Source organism: Apteryx rowi, unplaced genomic scaffold (genome assembly GCF_003343035.1).
Source record: "Apteryx rowi isolate R43461 unplaced genomic scaffold, aptRow1 scaffold_643, whole genome shotgun sequence".
In the NCBI taxonomy this organism is placed as follows: domain Eukaryota; kingdom Metazoa; phylum Chordata; class Aves; order Apterygiformes; family Apterygidae; genus Apteryx; species Apteryx rowi.
The window spans coordinates 240,784-265,695 of NW_020450920.1; the positions used below are offsets into that span (position 1 = coordinate 240,784).

At 39.1% G+C, this 24,912-nt stretch overlaps 1 long non-coding RNA gene across 2 annotated transcripts; it reads right to left on the reverse strand.

The window, feature by feature from the left end:
- Positions 1-6,994: 6,994 nt before the first annotated feature.
- Positions 6,995-24,866, reverse strand: LOC112974972. 2 transcript variants are annotated; one of them, XR_003256447.1, is made up of 3 exons: positions 24,729-24,866; positions 13,818-13,903; positions 8,812-9,191 (listed from the first exon to the last, which is right to left on the reverse strand). It is a non-coding gene; the product is annotated as an uncharacterized LOC112974972 (long non-coding RNA). The 2 variants fall into 2 exon arrangements; XR_003256446.1 differs by lacking the exons at positions 8,812-9,191; positions 13,818-13,903 and adding an exon at positions 6,995-7,113.
- Positions 24,867-24,912: the final 46 nt, after the last annotated feature.

Genomic DNA, 24,912 nt, shown 5'->3' on the forward strand with positions numbered 1-24,912 from the left:
ATTTGTTTCTGTGTTGCTGAGTTGCTGTTCTGAGAAGGGTATGCCCATGCCCATGTCTGGAAAGAGCTGGCTCCTACTTCAAGTTTTAATGAGGGGGAAAAAAGCACTTTTTTTTTTTGCTTTCTGAGTACACAGTTCCTTGAGGCACTGCTGTTCACTACATAGCTTCAAATTTCTTCAAAAAAAATGCAGGGTCCTTCTCAGCCCTGCTGTACCCTTAGAACAGATTTTGAACAGAATTGTGTACACTGTATAAATTTATATACCTGATCAATGGTTCTGCACTTATAGGCGGGTGCTTTCAGTAGTTTTAAAAACTGTAAACTGGAAAAATAAAAATTCTGTGATGTGACATTTAAGTGACATGCACGTGATTCTTCAGCAGAATTGAACTCTTTAAAATCTACTGCATAGTCCTCATCCATTTGATGTAACAAAGCAATAGCAACATAGCAGATCATAATTTTCCAAATGGAATAGTACAAGAGGGGGAACACTGCATTAGGTTTCATAGATATTTGCTGACAGTGGGGAAAAGGTAAAGGGTCAGATCAGGACTCTCAGGCTCCATTTCAGCTCAAAAGAGGTGTGTCCTCCTGGGAGCACAAATTCATTCACCCCCTCCTTCCCCAGCCATGACCTTCTTCTCCCAATGCCCTCCCAGTCTGTCTTTGTCCCATCCCTGTGTGCTTGTTATAGCTCCACTCTCCRCAGCCAGCCAGTTCTAGTCTTCACTCTCCAGCATCGCCCCAAAAGTAGTACAGTACCTCTCCAGGCTCCAAGTCAGAGCTTCCAATCCTACTCTTCTCACCTAATGCATCCTAATTCTTCTGTCCTGTTTCTTCCTCTGGCCTACTGCCTTACTACCCCTAGACTCCAGTACTCTTTCTAGCTGCAGTTCCTACCTCACAAACTCACAGAATCACAGAACGGTTGAGGTTGGAAAGAACCTCTGGAAATCATCCAGTCCAACCCCCCTGCTCAAGCAGGGTCACTTAGAGCAGGTTGCCCTCCGGTCCAGATGGCTTTTGAATATCTCCAAGGATGGAGACTCCACAACCTCCACTAGGCACCAGTCTCGCCTTCCCAGCTGTTTCAGTCTCTTTGCTGAAGACAATCCCAGTTTTCCCTACTCATGCTTTCCTGGTCTGTTGGTTTGCTGTGCAGGCATCACAGGTCTCCTCTCCCCTTGTTTCCTATCCCAGTCTCTCTAAATCCTATTTTCTTTCCAGCTTTCAAAGTGTATTCTTTTACTTTTCCTTCTTATTCCTACCTCTCGTATTTTTTGCCCTGTCTATTCCCTTTGCATTTGATGCAGAGATCTCCCTTCATGATACAGCCTGTGATTTGCGAATTGAAGACTCCTTTTTGGCTGAGTTAGTTTTCTTCTGGGTCATTGTGCTGAAATAGCCCCACAGAGGGTCAGATGAGAGCAGGGTCAGTGCTGTGCAGGGCAGAGGAGAGGCCAATGCATGGCCAGGGTGACTGTGACAGTACAAAGACTGGATCCAGTCTAGGACCAGCTTTAGCTGCCTTGGCACCTCAGCCTAGGATGTTGAGGTGCTGAGCCACAGCTGAGTCTGAGCTAGTGGGCACAGGAATGGCGAGGCTTGAACATGCAGCAAATTGCACTGTGGCAGCTGCCTCCGGACAAACAGGCTGCCCATTTGAAGGGCTGAAGAAAAGCAGGGTGTGCACAGGAATGCAGGCATCTGAAAATGAGACAAACTTAGCTCTGGCTCATCTTAGGAAAATTTACTGCTTGTGGGGAGCAGCTAAATTACTTTTAAGGATTATGTCATCTGCTTACAGCTTTTTTTATTTTTAAACTGAGACATCTCAAACTGTCACAAGGTTAACTTACTCATGTGATCACAGTCTTAATCGTTTGCAATTAACTTTTAGAATGTACTTAAAATTCTCTTTGTCTGTTATGAGAACTTGTGAAATGTGAATCAGCAAGAATTCTGATAATTTTTAAAAATTAAACATTACACAGTTTATGTCAGCCTGACAGTTCCAAACTGTATATTTGAAAACTGATAGTACCCGCTGTTATTCGTGATAACATCAGATAACATAACAATGTGTATGTTATTTTGACACATTCCACTTCACAATCCCAGATAATTTATATTCTCCATGTGCAATGTAATTTTCTGTTGTTAGTATTGTGTGCCTATTTGTGCCAGGTCCCAATTTTCCTTCTGTATGTAACTGATCTTTCTGGCTACAATATTTTACAGTGGTGTATGTGTTAGACTTTAACAAATGCTGAATCTAAGTAATATGACACATTCAGCAGGTGTCCATGTTGGCAATGCTTATCTTTTACAATGACCCTTTGAGATGTGGAATCTCTTTTTCCTGATGCAAAAGTGTGAGGTGTTCAGTACAGGATAGAGTAGGCAAAAGAAAGGACGTTCTTTTATTTATCTCATGTAAATGAGGAAAAATCACTATGTAATATTTCCCTACTTGTTTTCCTTGTTTCACAAAGAAAAAGCATGGTCAGTTGCTGATTTTCTCGTCATTAGCATTTCCTAAATAATCAGGTTGGAGTAAAGAGGGCTATGGACTATCCCTTAGAAATACAAGGACTCTCAGTGGCCTTCCTGTATGCCTCAGCCTCTCAAAGATAGTGTTCAAAGTGAGGCTGGGCAAAGCAGTAAGTCCTTCAGCAGCTACTCTGTATGGAACAGCACCAAGTGGCTATTTTCTTAGGCAAATGGTTTGCACTGCCTTTTGTGCAACTGCCTTGCACGTGTGAGGCCACCTGCACTGAAGTACCAGAAGGAGCTGGAGGGTTTTGCAAGTTGTGGGTGCAGCCAACCAGCAGTATCTAGCAAAGGATTTTGGCTTCCACTGAGTTCTGAGCTTGAGAGAGGCAGAATACCAAAGCATAAGTGGAAGATGTGTGGCCCCTGCCTTCCAAACTGTCCGTCAGCAACTTGACATTTCATGCATCCTAGAACTGACCACTAGGATGAGATGCCCTTGTGTCCTCAGACATAACAGTCAAATTCACCCATGGCTTCCAGCAGGAATCCAGCTTGGTAGGGGAAGGAATTCTGCTCTGGCCCTTGTAGAGCAATGGCTCTTTCACCTGCAGGAGCTCAATGGGAGCTGGAAGCCACTGTTCCCACAAAGAAAAAATAAAAACGAGCAGCTTTTTTGCAACTCTTGCTGAGAATGGAGCCCTACTCCCACTTTTTCCCCTTATTTCAGGTCTTTCCCATTATATACTTAGTACTAATGGTAGGTTTTTAATACAAGAGCTCACTTTTCAAGGACACATCAATAAATTGACATACAATACTGATCTAGAGACACTCTTTGCAGATGCATCTTAAGCATATCAGGCTGTTAAACTGCCTTCACAGCATGTCAGTTAATAATGGTAGGCGATGACAGAAAACATTCAAAGGACAAATCCAAAGAATACAACAGGCAATTTAAATAAAATGTGCCTGCATCTGCACATCATAGCAATTAATCAAAGAAGGGACTTGACTATTCTTCAAAGTAGGGAAACCACACCACTACCAGAAAAAAAACTATTCTTTTTTTACAAGGACCACAGTACACAAAAGGGCAAAGAAGAGTGTTTCTGAGAGTGCAGTTCCTTGAGAGGGACTGTTACTGAAAGGGGACAGCCTCCCTCCACACCTCTTCAGTCCTAGGAATGAACTCCTGCTGTTTCTCTTGTGTGGGTCTGGCAAACATCTGATCTTCAATGAGCTRATTAAGTCAGTAAAAAACAACTCAGAAAAGAAAGTGAATATCTTTCAGCTGGATATGGTTTCACAAGACACATAATAGCTCACTGCTTCCAAATGGGTCTTCCCCAATTCTACCATGATTTTCTCTCTCCCAGACAAACACTCCTTCCAAATGCTATGCTGCCTTTGGTATTTGTTGGACCTCTATCTGAGTCAATGTAGTCCACTAAAATGGCAGAAAAATAATTCACCCCAAAGACAGGTAATTTCCTGCTGTTTTAGTGAGTTAAATTTGCTCAGGTGAAGGTCCAATAAGTGCTGAGGTTGGGGGAGAACTCGCTGCTATGATTGGCAGCAAGGAAACTGTAGTGAGATTACCTCTTTGGAAGCAGCAAACTGTTAAGTCAGCTCAACCTGTCTGGTGGAACCACACTCTAAATCCTGGCAGAGCTACTGGGAACATCACTCTCTAGACTATCTGGAGGAAGAGAAACTAAAGACATTTGCATTTGTAGCATATTGTCAAAGCAGAGAAGGGGTCTTGGCTGTGAGCGAAGCAAAGGAACTGCTTAAGGTCACAAGATTTTTTTTCCTCTGTAGCAATAAGAACAGTGATCACAGAATGGTCGAGGTTGGAAGGGACCTCTGGAGATCATCTAGTCCAACCCCTCTGCTCAAGCAGGATCAGCTAGAGCATGTTGCCCAGGATTGTGTCCAGACGGCTTTTGAATATCTCCAAGGAAGGAGACTCCACAACCTCTCTGGGCAACCTGTTCCAGTGCTCTGTCACCCTCACAGTGAAGAATTTTTTCCTCATGTTCAGATGGAACTGCCTGTGTTTCAGTTTGTGCCTGTTGTCTCTTGTCCTATCACTGGGCACCACTGAAAAGAGTCTGGCCCCATCCTCTTGACACCCTCCCTTCAGATACTTGTACATGTTGATAAGATCTCCTCTCAGCCTTCTCTTCTCTAGGCTAAACAGGCCCAGCTCTCTCAGTCTTTCCTCATAAGAGAGATGCTCCAGTCCCCTAATCATCTTTGTAGCCCTTCACTGGACTTGCTCCAGTAGTGCCACATCCCTCTTGTACTGGGGAGCCCAGAACTGGACGCAGTACTGCAGATGTGGCCTCCCCAGGGCTGAGTAGAGGGGGAGGATCACCTCCCTCGACCTGCTGGCAACACTCTTCCTGATGCACCCCAGGTACCATTGGCCTTCTTGGCCACAAGGGCACGTTGCTGGCTCATGGTCAGCTTGCTGTCCACCAGCACTTTCAGGTCCTTCTCCACAGAGCTGCTTTCCAGCAGGTCAACCCCCAACCTGTACTGGTGCAGGGGGTTATTCCTCCCTAGGTGAAGGATTCTGCACTTGTCTTTATTGAACTTCATGAGGTTCCTCTCTGCCCATCTCTCCAGCCTGTTGAGGTCCCTCTGAATGGCAGCACAGCCTTCTGGGGTATCAGTCATTCCTCCCAGATTTGTATCATCAGCAAACTTGCACTCTGTCCCTTCATCCAGGTCAYTGATGAAGAAGTTGAACAAGATTGGACCCAGTACTGACCCCTGGGGCCACCACTAGCTACAGGCCTCCAACTAGACTGTGCCACTGATCACAACCCTCAGCTCTGCCATTCAGCCAGTTCTCAATCCACCTCACTAATATGACTCTTGAAATCAGATCAATTTAGGAAAGATAGGTGAAAAGGTGTAAAATATTTTTATCCATCAGCAATGTATATGTGCTAATGCCTGCACCTTCAATCTGCTGCAAAAATCTTGTCATGAAATATTTTGAGCTCACAAGCTTGGCTGAATGGAAATTAGTTTAAATGAGGCTTTTATTTGTTAAGGCCTTTGCCTTCCTATTGTCACTCTTCCTCAGCATGTGTTAATTTTTTATGTGGAAAAACTATTGGATATTTACAGTACTAGAGGTGTGATGTACTTATCAAGTCAAGCAATAATTTTTTTGCTCCTTATATTAGAAAAGTTCACGTTTTTCTCCTATTTTATCTGTGTCTAGCAGGCTTGCACCAGCCTTTCAGTGTTTTAGGCATGTTTAAAAATTCATTGAATGTATTTGCTAAATGGCACCAGTAGGAAGAAAACATTTATATTTACTAGTTTCAGTTTCTACAAATTATGCCTTGGTTTATGATGATGAGAATGTTATTTTATAGTCTATCTAAATAATAAATCTACAAAATGCAAAATATATAAATCCAAAGCATGTTGTTGTGTTCTACTAGGCATAAGAAACAAAAATATGTTGATGTATTTTTTTTAAAAAAAAGATTAAAATACTATGCTGATATTTCTATTGTGCTACACACATTATAATGCAGTATTAGGCTTTTAAATATACTATTAATATATAGAGGAAATACAGTCTAGATATCATCATGGTTCTTTGGGAAAAGCAGGTAATCATGCCTATATTTGTTTGTAATTATGCAAGAACGAACTTTGCAGTTGCTAGTTCAATTCATATTCCTGGAATCAAGCTGTAAACAAATGCTTGTATTTTTGTTTTAGAGGGTGGATGAGGTTCAGTAGCTTTTCATTGGTCTAAAAGAAGGAACATCTGTTGTGGCCATAAAAAACTTGATGACCAAGTTTACCACATCCCACGTTAGCAACATCAGGCATTTAGATTGAAATCCAGATCTGACTGAACTCAGTGAAAGTTTTGCTATTAAATTCAAGGTGGCCTGGATTTCAAGCCAAAATCCAAATCTTTAAAAATAATAGCACAGTAAGGATTAAAAACAAAAAAGTAAGCTGGTGCTGTGTATAGGAACAATACACTGACTTGCCTAAAATAACACTCCAGTCTGCTTTACAAATAGTTTTATATTACAAAGTACTCATCAAGACATAAAATTTATAAAAGTGGATCATATGTTTAAAAAGAAAGCATGATAAGAGGATCTTTGGTCAGATCAAAAATGTCAAAATTACAGTATAGCAGAAGAATTTTAAAGATCTTGAGAAATGCCTTGAATTGCCAAAGTGTATTGTCTTATTTAACTGTTAATGGATCAAGGCAGCCATTATGTATGACACATTGCTTTTGAAAGGAAAAGAAATACAGGATTGGTGCATTCAGAAAAGCAAAGCCTTCTCTCTATAGCCAAACCATTCCCACCACTTAAGAGTTGATCATAGTGTAGTCAAATTTTCATTGTCCTAACCAGACTCAGTTAGAAAACATGAACTTAATGTTTCCCTCGGATTTGGTTTCATCTTGTACAGAACTTGGAATTAACTCTGAAATTCCTCACAGACCTTTTTTATTCCTCAGGACCTTTTCCATCTTCCTTTCCCAGGCATCTGTGCATTAGCTCTTTGACTCAATGGTTAAGACCTCAGCATTTATCCAAAGACTGTGAACCTGTATGCAAAAAGACAAATTAAAAGCCATGCTCAGATACATTCGTTTAGAAGACAGCTTTGGCTATTTAAGATACCTGCCCTAGTTCTGGTGGCAGAAAGAAAAACACAAATGTCTCTGAGCTGTTTCAGTGCAAAGTCCAACAGCTTATCTTAAGCTAGCCTCCATTGTCATTTTATGCTTCAAATCACTGGACTTTACCCTGAAGCAGCTTAGAAATATCTGTGATTTCATTCTGATGACTCTGCTGTGTGGGTGGTACCTCTGGGAGAGAGGCAGTAATATTTTAAACCAACACAGTTATCTTCAAAACACTCGCTTTCACGCACCATTTACCACAAAGACCCAGGTTTAAGCTTTAAGAGTTTTAAACTGGATTAACGAAACAGTGCTTTTGTATCTGGTGCAGATTTTCACTTGCACTCTCAAAGCTGCAAGAATGCAGACAGTACTTAGTTGTATTCTGTATTTTTGCTATTTTTCTTTTCCATCTGGAGTGTGATTTTTTTAACAAGAAACATCAGTAAACTTCAAGAACAGTTCAAAAATTGGCTGAGTTAAGTATTGCCGATTTGGGCAGGTAGCTGTTAAACAGACAGGGCCAGATAAACTCATATTTCTTTCTTTGTTTTTTCTCTCTGAAGAGTTACATAAAACTTTCCAGCTATTTTGGGCTCTACAAGTTTTGCACAGCAGAATGTAAACAAGGAGAGAATTAAATCTCTGGTATCATTGATATCCAGTACTCTTATCATGCAAAACTTACTGACTGCTTGTTCCCTCTTCCATATTCAAACTTCTTTAGCTTTGTAAAAGCAAGAAAAATGGCAAATGTCAGAGATTTTACCTTGGAGAAAACCACCTTGAACCCTTCTTCTCCTCCAATAAAAAATCCTGCTTCAAACATACCATTTTGTTTCTTCATTCTTAAATTTACGTATCTATTTTAACCTATAATATGGTCAGGTATTTCATATTATTCTATAGGTCAGGTGTTACATTTATATCCTTTCTGTAGTAGCAGCGTTATTATGCTCATATTGTCAAAACTTGAAAAGGTTTGTGAACAAAACAGCCTGTTCACATATGTATGTCCTATCAAGACCCTTGATGCTAAAACAGTTCCATTACTGACTCTACACCCCTTTATTTGTTATATTAGGAGCTTTGTTATTTGATTATTTCTTAGATGTCTGTTTTCTCTCTACCTGCAAAAGGCTGATTTTGCTTTTCTAAAGCCAGATAAATTTAGTGATTCATTTCGTAACATGAGTCATTAATTGTTCTATAAATGCAAACAGTCCAGAGGGGAAGGAACAAGTGATCGTAACATCCAAATGGCTTGAGTATGTATTGCTGCCAAATCGTCTGTAACATGAACGACAGTCTGAGAAACAAACTTCACCCTAAAGAAGGATAGGAGCATGCGCATGAACAATTACTACTGACTTTCCTGCTGTAAATTCACCTGCTTACTCTGAGATCATTTGTGTTGTGGACAACGCAGTGGGCTATCACACAGAAAACAGACTGATGGTGGCGAAAATGGTCAAAAATTGCAGGCATTTCCACTTCTTCATTAACTTCCCCTCACTTCCTGTACAAGAGACTGTTAATTCAATCTCCAYGAGACCAAGTGTTTTCCCTGTTAAATCTCTATACAGCTAAAAAGAAAATAAAAGTTAAACACATCTCCACACATTTATTTGCTTTTCTTTCTTCTCCTCTGTGAATTTTAAAGGTTGTTAATCATATTTTTAATATTTCTGACAATGCAAATGTAAGCGAAAAATGAATTCTAGACTGTGCTGAACTTTTTGAAGTAGTGAAGAAAGGTCTGATCTTTGCTGATGTTAAAATACCCCTTTATTAACATATGTATGCCACCAGTTATTTACAATGAGGTCCTTTTCTGTTGGAAATTAAGTCAAATTCTGCTACTGATTCGAACAGAACAGCAGTCAGGCCCCAGCACTTTTAGTCCTTTGTAGAAAAAATTATTTTGCAGCTCTTACAGATTTTTGTATTTGATCCATTGACTCTTGGAAGTATTACAGCTGTTTGTTCATAGGAAGTATCTATATATGGGTTTAAAAAAAAGAGAAAATGATTGCTCAGTCAGAACAATTTGACATACAATTTTCTATTTTTTAATTTCAATTTAAATACAGATGGAGATTTTTATCTCAGGTATTATCAAAATTGTATGTGAAATCCTCTAGTTTATCTCATATTAGTCTACTGTTTTGCAGATAAACAGCAAAATTGTGATATGATACATTGAAATATGATACAATCCACAGAAAAATTGATTATTTCTGTTAGGCATCACAGTATTACTATTAAGTACTTAATTGAGGATTTAGTGGTACTAAGGGGTTATTGAAACAGAAAACCAGCAGCTTACTGTGTCTAATTGTAAAACCCTTTTACCCCCAAAGCTTTTTTGTTATTAGTTTTTTAAACCTGAGGTATGATAGATTGTATAATCATAAAAATACTTGTATTAAGAGTTGACATTTTCCATAATACCTTGGGAGATTACATGAAAATAGAGTCATTATTTTTGCTCCTGTTACTGAACAGATTTGCTACCAATCACGCAAATACATACACAACAAGCTTAGTGGGCATTCATTAATAAAGATTATTTGGTTAAATGATTCATTTAAAAATAAATATTTGCATAACCAAGCTTTATCTGTTCACAGTGGGAACCTAGAAAGCCAAATAACTCTTATGCTGGCAATAACCATTATAACACACAACACTTTTTCAGTGTTTACTTAATTTACGTGATATCACAAACTTAAATAAGTCAATAATAAGCCAATCCGTATTGGTTTCAGCTGTCAGTGCGAATGGTTTCTAGATGAAGTCATGCATTGCATTATGACATCTGGTAGATTTAGATAATGAGTTCTAATTGTTTCTAGTCCAAGAGAGTTTGACCTTTAGTTACTCGAGCCTGTTAATTATTCCCTACCCTTAACCTATTTCTTTTGTTTTTAAACACATCCTAGAGACTGAGTTGCAGTTTCTTCATGTACTACATAACCTTATTACCTTGCCACGGTTTATTACAAATCTCAGATCTGGCCTGTGCATTTATACTTTTTAGAGGTCTGACTCTCCTTTTACTGTCCCTAATCTTGTCATAAAACAGGAGACAGAGATGACTCAACATTAACAGGTGGAAGATGTTTATGTATTACACAGCAGCAAATCATTTGTAGCAAGATGGCCAGAGCCCAGTTCCTATAATTAAAATGTTCCTTTCCCACATTCTCATGCACAATGTTTATACACCAACAGGTATTCAAATGCTCTGTAGTATGTTTTATGTATGTTTTGTATTACATGCATGTGCCCCCCCCCCCCCCCCTCATTCCTTATCAATCCCACTTATTTTGTCACGCACCAGAGCTGTCTGCAAGGTACTGGTTAGGACTTGTGTGTGGTGCCAGTGATGTATCCCCTATCCACCCACGCAGAGAGGAGCCTTTCCAGAAATCTGTCTGTGGATAACTTCAAATCAAGAGTACTATTAAAAAGAAATCATCCTTGCAGTGTGGGGGTAATCCACACTGGACAGACACATGGGAGAGAGCCTAGGGTGCTGTGAAAGGAAGCTAGAGACACAACAGTCGATATGAAACATTCCTTATTTCACACACTCACTATCAGATAATGAGAAAAGCAATTGTTTCTGGAGCCTGACAGATCCCACTATATAGCTATCTGGGCCTGATTACTTCCCTTGGCCTTCGACAGGGCTATTGGAGAAGAAGAAAGTAGAAGGACAAGAGTACTTCACTGAATAGCACTGCTTGCCCAGGATTCACCATCAGCAAAAAAATCAGGCTTTCTTGTTGTATTCTCTCCCCACTGAATGGTACTCAACCCTGTTGTATAGCTTTATGACCTGCACTCAATTCCTAAAAATCATTATCCAAATGAACACTACCAATTAGTGCAATAGCTAGATAGAGCAAAAGGGAATTAAAGAAAAAAAWATATATATTAAACTGCAGGATACCATAGGGAATCTAGAATATTCAGCGGCTCTTCAGTGTCAACAGATGGCATAAAGTGACCTACTTTGGCAGGAAAAAGAGAGGCTAAAGTTGCTCTGGCACCGAGTGCCTGTGTGGGGAAGCTGAGGCGACTGTGGTGCTCAGGCACTGACAATGGAGTATCTCTACGTTGCCAGCTGATTGGCAGTGGGAACATCATTAGTATGTGTTGGCTGTCCTGTCGCCTATGCAATATGTGCTGGTAATATTAATATGGTTCCGTAGGTGTCTCATAAGACTCTCTACCATGATTACTTTGCAGGTTGGCGGGAAGTCCAAGGTCTGAGTGAGTCAAAAGAGCAAAGTTAATTTTCCAACCCTACCAATGTGTTTTCTGGAGTCAGATTGGTACAGGGATTCTACAATATCACTTTTTACTTTTAATAGATCCTTAACAAGAAGTGAAGGATTTCATTATCCAAAGAAAAAAAAATTATCTAGTACTTTCACAAGCAGCATACATATAAAAATGCCAGATTTTTCCATTCACCTCTTATAGTTGCTTTAGGGTACATACCATCTATTAGTACTACTGCTAATTTTAATGGGTTAATCTCTAAATTTGTTTATTCCTATAATATCAATGTCCTCACTCTCCCCCCATACCAATAGTCTTTGTAAATTCCACCTATTTTAACTATGGTATCTGACCTTTCCCATAGCTTTCCCTAAACAAAGTGCATACAAATCCTTCCAGATTTCCATATGTATAAAGCAAAATTAAACTTTGATAAAATTTAAAACTGTGAAATAGAATGTACAGGTACCTTAGTACTTTACTGGGCTCTGCTTGTTGAGTAACACAGCTGTGAAATTCACAGTACTAGCATGTATTTGCTTGATTTTATGGACAACTAATGCAAAGCTACTATTTGACAGCTGGCAAATGGAACAAGTTATCTGAAGCCTGCTGAGTGTCCTGTTTGTAAGAACAATATAAGAAAGTAATTATTCAGTATGGATCACTTATTTTCTCTCATCTGTTCAAACTTTTACAGCTCAAATCTGTACAGACAGATTTAAACAAGGTTCCCTTGTCCTAGCCAGATTTATTTGGCATTCAGTTATGACTACGGTGTATATACTTGGCTGCTTGTGTGTATCATAAGGATTTGCTTTCTCCCACACTGGAACAAACACCCTGAAGGGACAATAGGCTAAATATCCATTTATATTTAGATGATAATTGCATAGGGTATAATTAAAACACTTTACACAAGATCCATCATGATCTTTAATCCTTCCTGCTCATTCTTAAACAATGTATACCTTTCAGACATTTTTAGCTTGACATGCAGATAAAAGTGACAGATTGAGGTCAAATATCAGGAATGAAACAAGGGTCTGAAAACTTTTTACAAACCGTTAAGAGTATGGGAACATTTTAAAACTCTGACAGGGAGAAATACATGACAGGAAGAGGTTAAAGGAACTCAGTCATCCAACCCCTTGCTGCGCTCCATATCAGACGATCAGATTTAGTCTGAAGTTACCTGGTTTGACCCCATAGCTGACCCTGCTGTGAGCAGGAGGTTGGCCTGGAGACCTCCTGAGGTCCCTTCCCACTTGAATTATCCTATGATTAGGTATTTGGAACTACTATTTGCATTAGACTTAATTATGGAGAGCCTTAGCAAAGTGATTTTTCTTGAGTATCCAAAGTAATTTCTGAACCCACAAACATTCCACATATATTGTGGAWGAAGACCAACTAATAGACACAGAGCTCTTCTCGTAGCTGGGGTATTCAGTATCCACAAAAACATTTCAGCTGTCCCATCTTGGAGCCACACRCCTGCCTCGAAGGGGAAGGAGGCCTTGCACCTGTGCCAACACTAATGGAAAATAATTTCCTAGAGTAACTCATAGATCATAAGTAGATTTTCTCAAAATGTATGGCTCATTTTCTAAGTGGCTATTACCCCTCTGTCTTCTCCTTCCCTTACCACAGACATCTGACCATCAGCTACCATGCCGGGGAGCCACAGCAGCACTGCTGCTGTGGCTCCCCRGCGCATGGACCTTCCCATCAGGCAGGGCATGAATCCTCATGGCCCACCCGTGGTGGCAGTGCTGCTGCCCTCTCCCTGGCCACGGAGGGGTAGAAATCATGAAGAGTTCACAAATACATGTGGCAGTGGGCCTGCAACACCTGACATGTTTCCTCCTGCCTTGAAGTGTTGCATGGACAGTCCTTTCTGTGCTGTGCGCGTGAGTGTGTACCACTTCGAGATGATGGTGGAGGAAAAACACCTTTCTCACAGGGCAGATCTTGCCCMGGTCCATGCAGTTACTGCCAATGATGTTTGTTTCCCTCATGCCCCTTGTGGGATCCAAACTATAGCTCCTTCTTTGGGGCAATGAAAATGATGAAGGTGCACATACAGTTTATGAAGAAATTAGTCCTAACTCCATGGTTAACAAGCACACATGGATCTTCAGTAAGGCTGAGTGTGCAGACATGTTTGATATGTGCTTTTTTTTGTCACTGTGATTTGTCATATCAGTAAGCCCACTCACTAGGAGAAAAAATAAGCATGTGTGAAAGTGTCTACAGAGTCAGGCCTTAGGCTTTATGGTGACATTTTCTGAGATTAAATACATGTGCTATGCATTTTTTGCACTTACTTTCTTTCAGAAGTGCCTTTGAATACCCTTTCTTGGGTATTCCAGATGTCTCGCTGTCTGGAGAGGAGATCCAGACCCCTGTTAAGCTTAAATGGATAAAAGTTGAATGAATTTTTCTTCAGACAGATTCAGAAAAACAGTATTATGATTTTGGTACATTTTTAAAGTGATTCCCACAACCCCCAATTACTTGGCAAAAAAATTCATTATTTTTTGTAAAAATGGCTGTCTTCATTTAGAGGATTCCCCAAAGCATGGTAGATGAGCTGTTTTCAAGAGGTCTATGGAGGCAGCTCCTGACTACATGTGGAGAAACTTAATTACACTATACARGCACCTGCTTGGATGGGTGTCCTTATTCACTGGTTGGGTAACACCTACATGCAGATAGGACCTGCTACCTGTGTGCTACCTGTGAGTATGTGTGTGGCGACAGGCCTGATTTGGGGGGGAAGTGTTTGCATAGAGACAGTTACAGCTTGTCGGCTGGAGGATTGGGGTAGATAGGTGGGCAGATGTGGCAGGGCCTGGTTCAGGAGAGTGGGAGACAGACCTGGACATGTGGTGTATGTCCCAGTGTGAGGGACATGTGATGGGAAGGAGGCAGACAGTGAAAGAAGATGGGCTCAGCTCTTTTGGTTTGGCACAGAACCRGTATTCACTGCCACTTTTTTTTAATACCTGAAATAACTAAATTTTGGGTTTATTTTTATGATTTATGATTATTTTAATATATTCTGTGAGTCTTTTTTCTCAATATCATGTGCCATTTGAGGGCTGAATATGTGCCGAATAAAGTTTTAAATTACATATTTTGGTTGTGGTCTCAGATCTGTGAATGGCAGGACATATTTACTCATGTGATCATTTAGATGTAGTAATAGATCTACTGTCATGCTTCATTAATCAAATGAACAGTTTTGAGTGTCGTAGATGCCAGCGTCAATTAGGATATGAACTTAGATCTGAGCAATCACCTGTTAGAGACTGTAATGTATATTTTTCTGATAAAATGTTGAACTTGTTATCATTTGAAGTGATTTAGTATATAATTTAAAATGAGTAAGAGCAGAACAGGATGAGCAGTGAAGGGCTGCACTAATATCCATTGATTTAGGTGGTCATCCTTGCAGAGATTGATGATGCTGAGAGTTGTTTTGCACCACTGGTATTTTAGCTCAGTCACATTTTTCCTAAGCTGCCTAAATCTCAGCATATAACCTCTGATAAAATAAGACTTGGGAAATTTCAGACACTCTTAGAAGAGGCATCTTTGAGGTCTTTTTGCATTCAGACTTAAGGCATTTGGTACATCTGGTATCCAACCATGAAACTCCATAGAAGAACTATATCTAGCTCTTTGGCTAGAAGGATGTTTCTGCCACTGTCTGTATAGAGCCACTCCTGCTGTTCTCCACCTGCAGCCATCCCAGTTCCTGCACTGTCACTGCAGAATGCACACAGCTCTGCTGAAATCATGCTCCCAGGACAGTCAATGCTTTTTTTTTCTTTTTTTTTTTTCTTCAGTTTCTTACATTAATTATATGGGATTGTCAGGATATTCACCCAGTTATCCTCAGCATTATGTTATGGCTCAAATCCTGCAGGGTTCACATCTTGATTGGCTCTAATTCATGAGATAAATGACCATGCGAATATCTTTGAGATTTACATTGTATCCCAGTTCAGTTTGTGATGTATTTTCTTCACAGACGAGCAAAGGCAGAAAGTTCTTACTGTAGGTGAGCAGCCTTCAGCTGCCTACTTTCTTGAGAGATAACAAGGTCACTATACAGTCTAGTCTTCTACAAAGAAATCTAAAAAAATCAGCACCCTCTAGCCATCTCTTGATATTCAGCCAAAAATTGGTGTCCCTATTTCCTTCTCCCTCTTCCCTGCCTCAGAAAATATTCCAACACTTAGCAGAACACGACATTTTACTCAGCATTGGCTCTCTGGCAATCTGATATTCTGCTTCTGCATTGCCATCACCCCTGACTCCTTTGTACACCGTTACAACCAGGACTGGTTAACATCCCAAGAAAGATGGGAGCTCCTAGAGCTTCTTTCAACCATATTTAGGACAAGAAGAAGAATAAAAAGAAACCTGGAGGTCTCCAGAAGAATTCTAACTAGGAAAGAAAAAGAAAAAAAAAACCCTATGTAATTCTTTTTCTCTTCCAATGGTGCATCATAAGGAGAAGATAATAAGAACAGTTAAGACCAAGGGTTAGTAACATTGTCCAAATAGTATTTGCCCACAGATTGTCTGTAACTATGCAAAGAACAGCTGCCTCACCTTCTGTTGCTTCAGATGCATCTTGCTCAAAGATAAAGAGGGACTCTTGTCCGCATCAGGCATGACCTATCTAATTCCATGCAAAAAACTCCAAAAAGTGATAGCTCAAAACAAACCACAGTGTGAAAAGTTAACACCTTCTTGAGATAAAGCCTGTCCAGTCTTGGAATCTCTCTTAAAACAGGGCTTAAGCAGCAGCATTTCTGAAAAATCATTCTCCTTATGCTAGACAGTATTTGCATTCTCTAGGTAAATATTAGTAGGTACTGATACATTTTCCACTGTTGGAGGAATCCCTCTTTTATGGAATTTACATCTGGTTGTAATGATGCTAATCAGGTTTTTGTCGAATCCCTCCTTTCAGTATCTTTAAAATATTTCCCAGAATAAATACTCATAGATGTTACCTTTGCTAATAGGAACTGCAAGCTTGGTTCCCTAAAAGGCACTTCATTTCATTCAGTATTATAAGGGATTAAATCATTAATGAGGCTTTATTCAGCTTCATAGCTAAGATGGCCTTAAATTTTCATTTGCTACATGTCTCCTTTGCTTTTATCTTCTACAGATTCTGTGTTAATACAGAATATTCAGTTTGCATACAAGATATAAAAGAACTCCTATGATACTACTTAGAACAAAGGCCTAGATTMACAAAAATGTAGCAGAACCTAATTTATTCTGAGGAGATTTTAGCRGTAATACAATTTCATAAATGTTTTCTTATATTTATTCAGCTGATGATAGCACCTACTCACAAGATTTTTTTTTTAATCTCACATGGGACTAGTTTTGCAGCACAAATCCAGAGCTGTCAGATTCCAGAAGTCTGAATGCAGAGAAACTTCAGTATGAAAAATGGTGTTGTGTGGTACATTGATATGAGACCAAGCTACTTAAAAAACTGCAATAAATTTCAAAATTGAAAGCAATAAATATGAATACTGTTTAGAGAATGCAGAAGATAGCTCAAGGATGCTGTCTAAGATGTAATTTCTGTAATGGCAAATACTGTTGTTTTATTGAAGAAGTGCTGCAATAATACTGTAGCTGTTTTGCAGGTCAGGATATAGATTGCATTTTTACAGCCAGTCTAAGTCCCATTCCAGATCACTTCAAAGATGTTCTAGCTCAAAAAGCTGATCAAGGACAAATTCACAGTCCAAGACGTTAAATAAAAGATCAAGATATGTGGAAAAAACGGAGTCAAGCTCAAACAAAGGTCTTCCAGTTCAGAAATAAAATTAAGATCTCACCAAAGCGTTCTGTTTTAATGATGAGATCTCCATCCAAATCTCCCCAGAGATAAACTGACGTTTGAACTAAAGCACAATATAAAGACACATTACAATACTCAAATTCTCTCTTATTCTCTAGATCTTGGAGTTTCTGTCATTGGCCAATATGACTGATGCCTCAGTTCATTTATTTCAAATAGTTACATTCTCAGGAGTACAGAACAAATATAGATTATAAAGTTGTTCAAGGCTGAATAACCTAATGAATATGTTAGCTATTTGCTGTCTTGAAATAAACACCATGAAGAATCTCACTGATGTTTGGTACTTCTTTTGAAGGGGATAACCTCTTCTCAGAACTCTAAATTTGGACTTGCACTTAAATTTTTCCACTATCAAGAGAAACTTTGGTCAGATCCTGCTGACAGTGATGCTACAAGAAATCCATTAAATGAGTATGACTGTTCATGTGAGAAAGTAGAGGACAAGGAGGACCTCAGTTCCTGTTGTTCTGTCTCAAGGTGATGTTGAAGTGCCTACGACATTGAAGCAGTCCAGCAATCCAGCAATCTAGATGCATCAAGAACAGAGCTAAGGCTAAACTGTAAATTCCTGCAAAACTTGCCAAAAACTTTTCCAATTCCAAAAATAATTAACACAGCAAAGGCCAGGTTGAGTGAGTCTAAAATATGATCCATGCTCTCAGCTGGAATTAGCCTATCCAGGTCAGATGAACAGTCAGGCTAGTTTCATAGGGGCTTGTTAGAAAGCTTGTGTTAAGCATAGTAGAAGAYGAAAAGGTAAACCAGGCATAATGAGAGGCTTGCATCTCTTATAGAAAATTTGTTTAAAAAGTAAGAATGAATTAAAATAAGTTATTTTTTATTGCCACTGCCTCTTGAAATATGTATGTGTATTGCTTTCATTTTTTGATAAGGAATCCACAGCACTACAACCCTTTTTCATCTACGTAAAAAGTGTGTTTATGTATATAAAACCATATTTTGTTACATTAAAACCTGCAATTGTCCAAATAGGTAACTTTCACATATGGCTAAATGGTTTTGGAGCGGGGAAGGGGAAAGGCCTGTGTCATCTGAAATCTTTGAATTTCACAGTAAAAATCTTGATTTTATTATAACTGTATGTTGAAATTATGTTTTGTTACAAGTCAAAGATCTATACACTGGGAAAGAATTTGTCCCAATAACAGATTTGAAACTTAACTTCACCACAGTTTTGACAAGTAGGAAAATTATTTGGAAAGACAAAAAGAACATTAGACTCTTCTTAAGTTAGATGTTTTAAGGACACTGTGAAAAGTTGTTATAATTTACGTTTTATTCTATGTAAAGGAGGATTTTCAYGTGTGATAATGTAGGAGTTTTAGTTAAAACGTATTGATCAAAATGGTGTTGGTTATATGGTATGGGCACAGTCCAACAATACAACTTGGTTAGTTTAACTTCATATAGAGTTAGACAGTATGTTAAAAGTAATTTGATTTCAACACTTAGGATGTTTTTTATTAAAAAGACTTTTTCTTTTCTCTGTAAATATTTTTGCCAAATGAGTCATGGATTTCTTTATGACTTTTTAGATTGTCTCTATATTTTATGTACATTTATGTAGCAGCTGATCTTTTTAAAAACAAATTTGTCACTTAATGGTCATCTATTCTATGGAATTTACTGCTGCAAAATATAACCAAAGCTAAAACCCAGCAGACCTGAAAAGAATTATGATTTTCCATTTGTACGAATACCAGAATTAAGGAAATTTTTTACAACAAATATAAAAAGAAGAGTTTGAAGGAGAGATGAAATCTGAAAAAATCAGATTTTATACCAGTCTTTAAGAGCTTAGAGGAGATTTCTCAGGAGGGATATAACCTGGTATCTCTTCTTTTCTGTGACTATGTTAGTGCTGTTAATGATAGATACCAGCCTAGATTAAGTAGTGTGAGAATTCATACATAGAAACAGCTATTTATGATTTCCTCCAAACCTGTAAAAATAGTGTATTGTTGCCATAAATGAAGGTGCCTCTTCCTGTTTGCTGACTGTAGGTAGAGGCTGAGGTTAGACATAGATGTCTAACTTTAAGGTGCTTGATTTAGGGCAAATTCCACAGTATGWATCTGATGATAAAAATACAGACATACAACACAGGGTAGAGAGCATCAAGGTATGGTTTTACTACTAGTTACTGCAATGTCTTCATAAGTTCATAAGATCACAGTAGAAAATCTGTTTTTCTATATTTTTAAAACACCATGGACACAGTAATTAATATATCATAAGTTTGTGTTTTACAAAATACTTAATACTATCTGCCAAAAGTGCACGGAATGTTTTCTTTTAGAAATGGAGGCTTCCTGCCTAATCTATTGCCTTAATCTTCCTGTTTTGTTTTTTTTTTTGGTTTGGTTTTTTTTTGGGGGGGGGGAGTAAAGCATGAGCTAAAGAGAAGCAAAAACGTAAACTTTTTTTTATTTTTAACACTGGCACTTCTTTCTTGTCTATTTCAGAATAGACATATTAGAAAATAAAAAGAATTATTTTATAGTGTATCTATATACACTCATGGCTATATACAAGACTTATGTGCTCATGCTCATTAGGTGCTCTAGGCTGCTGTGTGTACTAGGGGAGAGGTGTCAGCAGGTAGCGCAGCATTCACTGGAGGACAGTGTCACTACCAATGGCAGTGTAACCCTACTATTCCTGCCTGTTTAAAACCACAGAATCTCTAGAGGAATTATTATTTTACTAGCCCTTACAGTAATGTTTTGACCTAACAAAGAACTGCATAATGGTCATTTTAAAACCATGCATTAAACTGAGCTACAGATATAATTCCAGTTATTTGGCTGTTTTTTTTCCATCTGCAGAGCCTTTCTCCAAAACTGCCTAATGACATACCATAGATTATCCCAAGTCACTGGGATCTCACAAAGCCTGCCCCTAGTGCAGCTACTAGCAATAGACAAGTATTAGCAATATACCTTTGCTCAGTGTAGCAGCAGAGCTAAACTGGATAGTGAACTTCTAAGGGTGGTTGCATGTGCACGCTAACTAATGAAAGATAAATACAGGGAAGGATTCATTTAATCTGTTTATATAACTCACTTAAGTTGCAATTAGGCACTCACCGAGAATTATTGTGTGATTTTATCATCCAGCTGCCAAATAAAAACATGGATTCTGGGCAAATCTATAATGAAGAATGATGGGCAGCTGCCCTGCACTACAGAGTGTGAAAGAAGAAATGGTTCATCACTTTTCAGGACCAACCCTGCGAAATGCCAGAAAGCCACTAGAGGGTACTCACGCCTGCATCTTACCAGACCTTTGTACTGTACATTTGGTAGTACTCCTAGTTTTCATCTGGACATTTACTTGAAGTTACTTAAGGCTATACACATATACTTACTAAATACACCTCCCACAGTTTTCCATCCGCATGTGCTAGTGTTCTTTTATATCTCCACCACTATAACACTTCAGCAATTTTTTCCATGCTTGTTCATTTAAAACAAGACACGCACATGACTTATTTCATCTTCTGAATTAGCATTAGTGTAGTTATTCAACTATTTCTCTCTCATTTTTTTTTCTTTTCTTTTTCTCATCAATTCCTTGTCTAAGTGATGTCAATATTCTTCGAAGGTGAACCAGAACATAACTGAATGTGCTTCTGGTTACTAGTGGCTGGGTAAAACAGTGGCAAGAAAGAAAAAGAAGGAAATTAAGGAAGGGAGGAGACTTGACTAGATGACCTTAAAAGGTGAGACTAGCAGGCCTTGCTGTAATTGAATAAGACAGTATGGAGAAAGGTTTCTAAGTGAGCAAAGAAACTCCTTTTTTCTCAGTTGTTCTTGGTCATCATGTATCAGCTTCCTGCTCCTTCACCTTCTTCAGTATCTCTTCTCCAGTGGAAAAAGCACTGCCCTTCACCCTCCCTTAGGGACTAGTCCATATAGCTATCTCAATAATGTTAAAAATAAGCAAAGTCCTAAGCAAATTGTGACTAAGGTGGCATTTGAATGAAGATTGCATCGAATAATTTTTGCCGTTCCCCCATGTCCTCCTATTGCATCCACATTGTATTTAAAATGTAGGGCATGGTTGTAGTAAAAATTACGTAAAAGTGCAACAGGAAGGGTGCAAGTAATCAGTTATAGTATCAATACAGGTTAGCTCTTCAGAGTTGCCAGAGGGGAGGAATAAAAACAGGCTTTCTTGTCTGTACAGAAGTTTCTGTTTCATTTCAGGGTTATTCAACTCTGGACTTCGTCCTGTCATTGAGAGCCTGAGAAGAGTGTTAGTTCTGCTGCAGTGAAGGGAAAACCCCTTTCTGTTGCAAGGCTGGCTTCTCTGAACCCTCTAAAAATATGCTTAGATTGCCAAAAAATTTGGTGTGCTGCAGGAGACTACAGCGGGTGATAACTAAGTAATCCAGATGGGGTGCAACCTGAATCAGGGGGTCTTGCGTGACCCTTTCCTCCACCCCAATATTTCCTAAAAAAAAAAAAAAAATTAATCCATCTGTTATTTGTTCATTCTTGTGTATCCAGCTATGGCTCTTCAACACTTCAATATTCATCCCAAACACCATATGGTAGTCACTGCTCCTTTGAAAAATAGAGAGTGAAAATGAAAGCCATGAAAAGAGGAGTTCAGTGCATAGGCATAGCTATGTGATTGGGCTTACCTCTGTGGACAAAATAAAGTGTTGCCATTTTCTCTTTCTGGAAGTCAATTTACATACTTCAAGAAGTCATATGGCAACGGTTGAACTTAATCTCTTATTATTATCAATTTGAATCCTGCCCTTGGCCAAAATGGGGAGAGGAAATAACAAACAAACAAACAAACCCTCTGCAGGTTCTTTGCTAAAACCTTTGGGATATTCATTTTCATTTGTATGCAAAGAAAAAATAATTTCAGTACAATAGCTCAAAGGATGTTGAAAATATTTCTGACATGAATCAAATGTATATAGACAGATGAGTGGTAGAAAAGCAGCAGAATAATAAGGCATTAGGAGAGAATGGTTCCCTCCCTTCAGTGAGGAAAGAAGCACTATAATCTGGCATAAATAAGGATTATGGATGGAGAAAAGCAAAAGAAATAGGTGGCATATGTCAAGAGGAATACAAAGGGATGGGGCACTGGAAGCAGCAACTTTAGGGCCAAGGGTGTGAAAAGTAGAAGGGTTTACCCTTTTGTCTAACCTGTGTCTGGCTTTTAGATGAATCCAGGTCCCCTACCCTGTATATATATATATATAGGGATTTCTCTCAAAAAGGTCAAAACGCTTCCCTTTGGAAGTTGGTTGTGATAGCTGTCTTTCTGAAAGTATGGGGACTAAAAGACTATTTTACCCACATATGACAGATGATATAAAAACATACTAAAGAAAACAGAATTGTATTTGTGATCTACATTATGGGAAGGTGGATGACTATTAAATAAACTGCCATATGTGTAAGTAAGTTTAAGGACCCTTTCCCTCCAAGAGAAGTCCTTTATCATTAAATTGGTAAAGGACGCTGAAAAATGAAGGGTGGAAAATAATACAAAGGGTGTAGAGTATCACCCTGCAGCTGTGAACAGACATTGCAGGGTTTTGGATCTGTAGATACTGGTGAGAAAAAAAGGTATGCTTGGTTCATATGTAGCCCGTATGGCTGTATAATACTTTATTGCTTTTGTCCTAATATACATGTCTGCCATTGTACCTGAGAGAAGGCAGGCCTTGTAGGTGCTGAGCTAATGTTGTGCCTGGCAATGAATTAAAAAGGGAATATGAACTGTAAGGTCCTGTAAAAATAGGAGTGTAAGCCCTTACTTTAAATCATGTAAGACACAAACAGATCAGAAACATATAGTTAACCACAGAACAATTACTGAACATGTGAGACACCATCCTACATATGGGAGGCTGAGAAGAGGAACTTTGGACACATGGAGCAAGCACACAGTACATATGATAGACTCTTAAACAGAAGACCTGGCCTGGCAAATTAGATGAAAGGCACAATTCATGCGTCTCAGAGCTAGTATTTGCAGCCTGCATTTATCTTCCTGGAATGACCTCATTCTGTTGAGATAGCACACAGACTAGGTCAGACCTCTCAGACCACCTGATCTTTGTGAAAACAATCCTTCAAATATGTTTGTTTGATTTTGTAAGTTGGGTTTGGCAGAGGATGTCTGTGTGGACTGGCTAGTCAACACCGGTTTCTTATCAAGTAGGGCATGCTACGGTTATTGAGCCTCACCTTTGTGCTTGCCAGGTCAGTTCAAACCATGCTTATAGGAGAAATCTGGAGAGAAATACTGCATCTTTAAAAAATCTGTCCTTTAGAAAAAATACATTCTTCTTTGGAAGAAATGCACTCTCAATACAGCAGATAAATGTGGCACACTCTCAGATTGACTTTTTAGAGGAAATAAATTACATGTGTAAACATCTGCAGGGAAGCAAGGGAAACCAAGAACTATGAAATGAGTTTAGGGGGAAAATAGATGAAAAGAGAAACTTGCAGCTGCAGTGAAGAGTAAAAGAAAACAGATAGTCAAGGAAGGTGATGGGAAGGTTCAAGGTCTTGAGAAGGAGTGGTTGACTGTAGAGAGAGGCTGGCTCACTCGTAAACTTCACATTCTGTCCTCCTGTAGGAAGATTCCCTCCTTTGGAAAGACTGGGCCTCTTTCTCTTTTCCAGGATCTGTAAGAGCCTAAAGATAATGCAAAGGTAAACTCAGCRACTACAGGGATACTGTGCATGCAATGACAATAGGAGGGCGAGACAAAATTTGGCAGACCCAAGTTGTTTAGAGGGAAACGGATAGAGTGTGATGGAAGCCTGACGGAGAAAACCCAGCCAAAAGGCAGTCCAGCGTGGAAGGGCAGAGCAGGCTCAGAGCCTCGCTCAGGGCACAGCACAGGCTGCCTAACCAAACAAGCCCGTAGGCCTCTAAGCTCACTGCTGCCTGCAGTATGTGTATGCAGCAGTGGAGAGTAGCAGCCAACAAGCAGCAGGTTTTGATGTATCATCAGTCTTCCCACTGTTGGCTGTGAGGAGAGGAAAGAGAACAAACTGAGAATGACGGTGATGTGTATGCATTATATATTGTACCGAAGGGTCAAAAATAGAGGTTGAGAAAATATAACAGTCATCTTTCATGTGCAAATTACTGGACCTATCACATAATAAAACTGTCCACAACAGTTTTATTTTAAAACCTAAACCCAGCCTGATTATCTCACCAGCTCTGTCAACAACTACATATGCCAAACGTTTCAAAGTAGAACATTATTTTCATTCCATTTTAACATTCTGCATAGTGGGATGAGGAATACTTACAAATCACATAGCAACCATGTATCCTAGCAAAGATGAAATTTGACTGGAGCTCCAGAAACTGTGGTTCTATTCTTGGGCTTGTGAATGGCCTGTTGAGTGACCTTAAACAAGCCAGTTCACATCTTTATGCCTGTTTTTCCATCTGTAAAAGAAGAAGGCTGCTATCACCCACATACATACATCA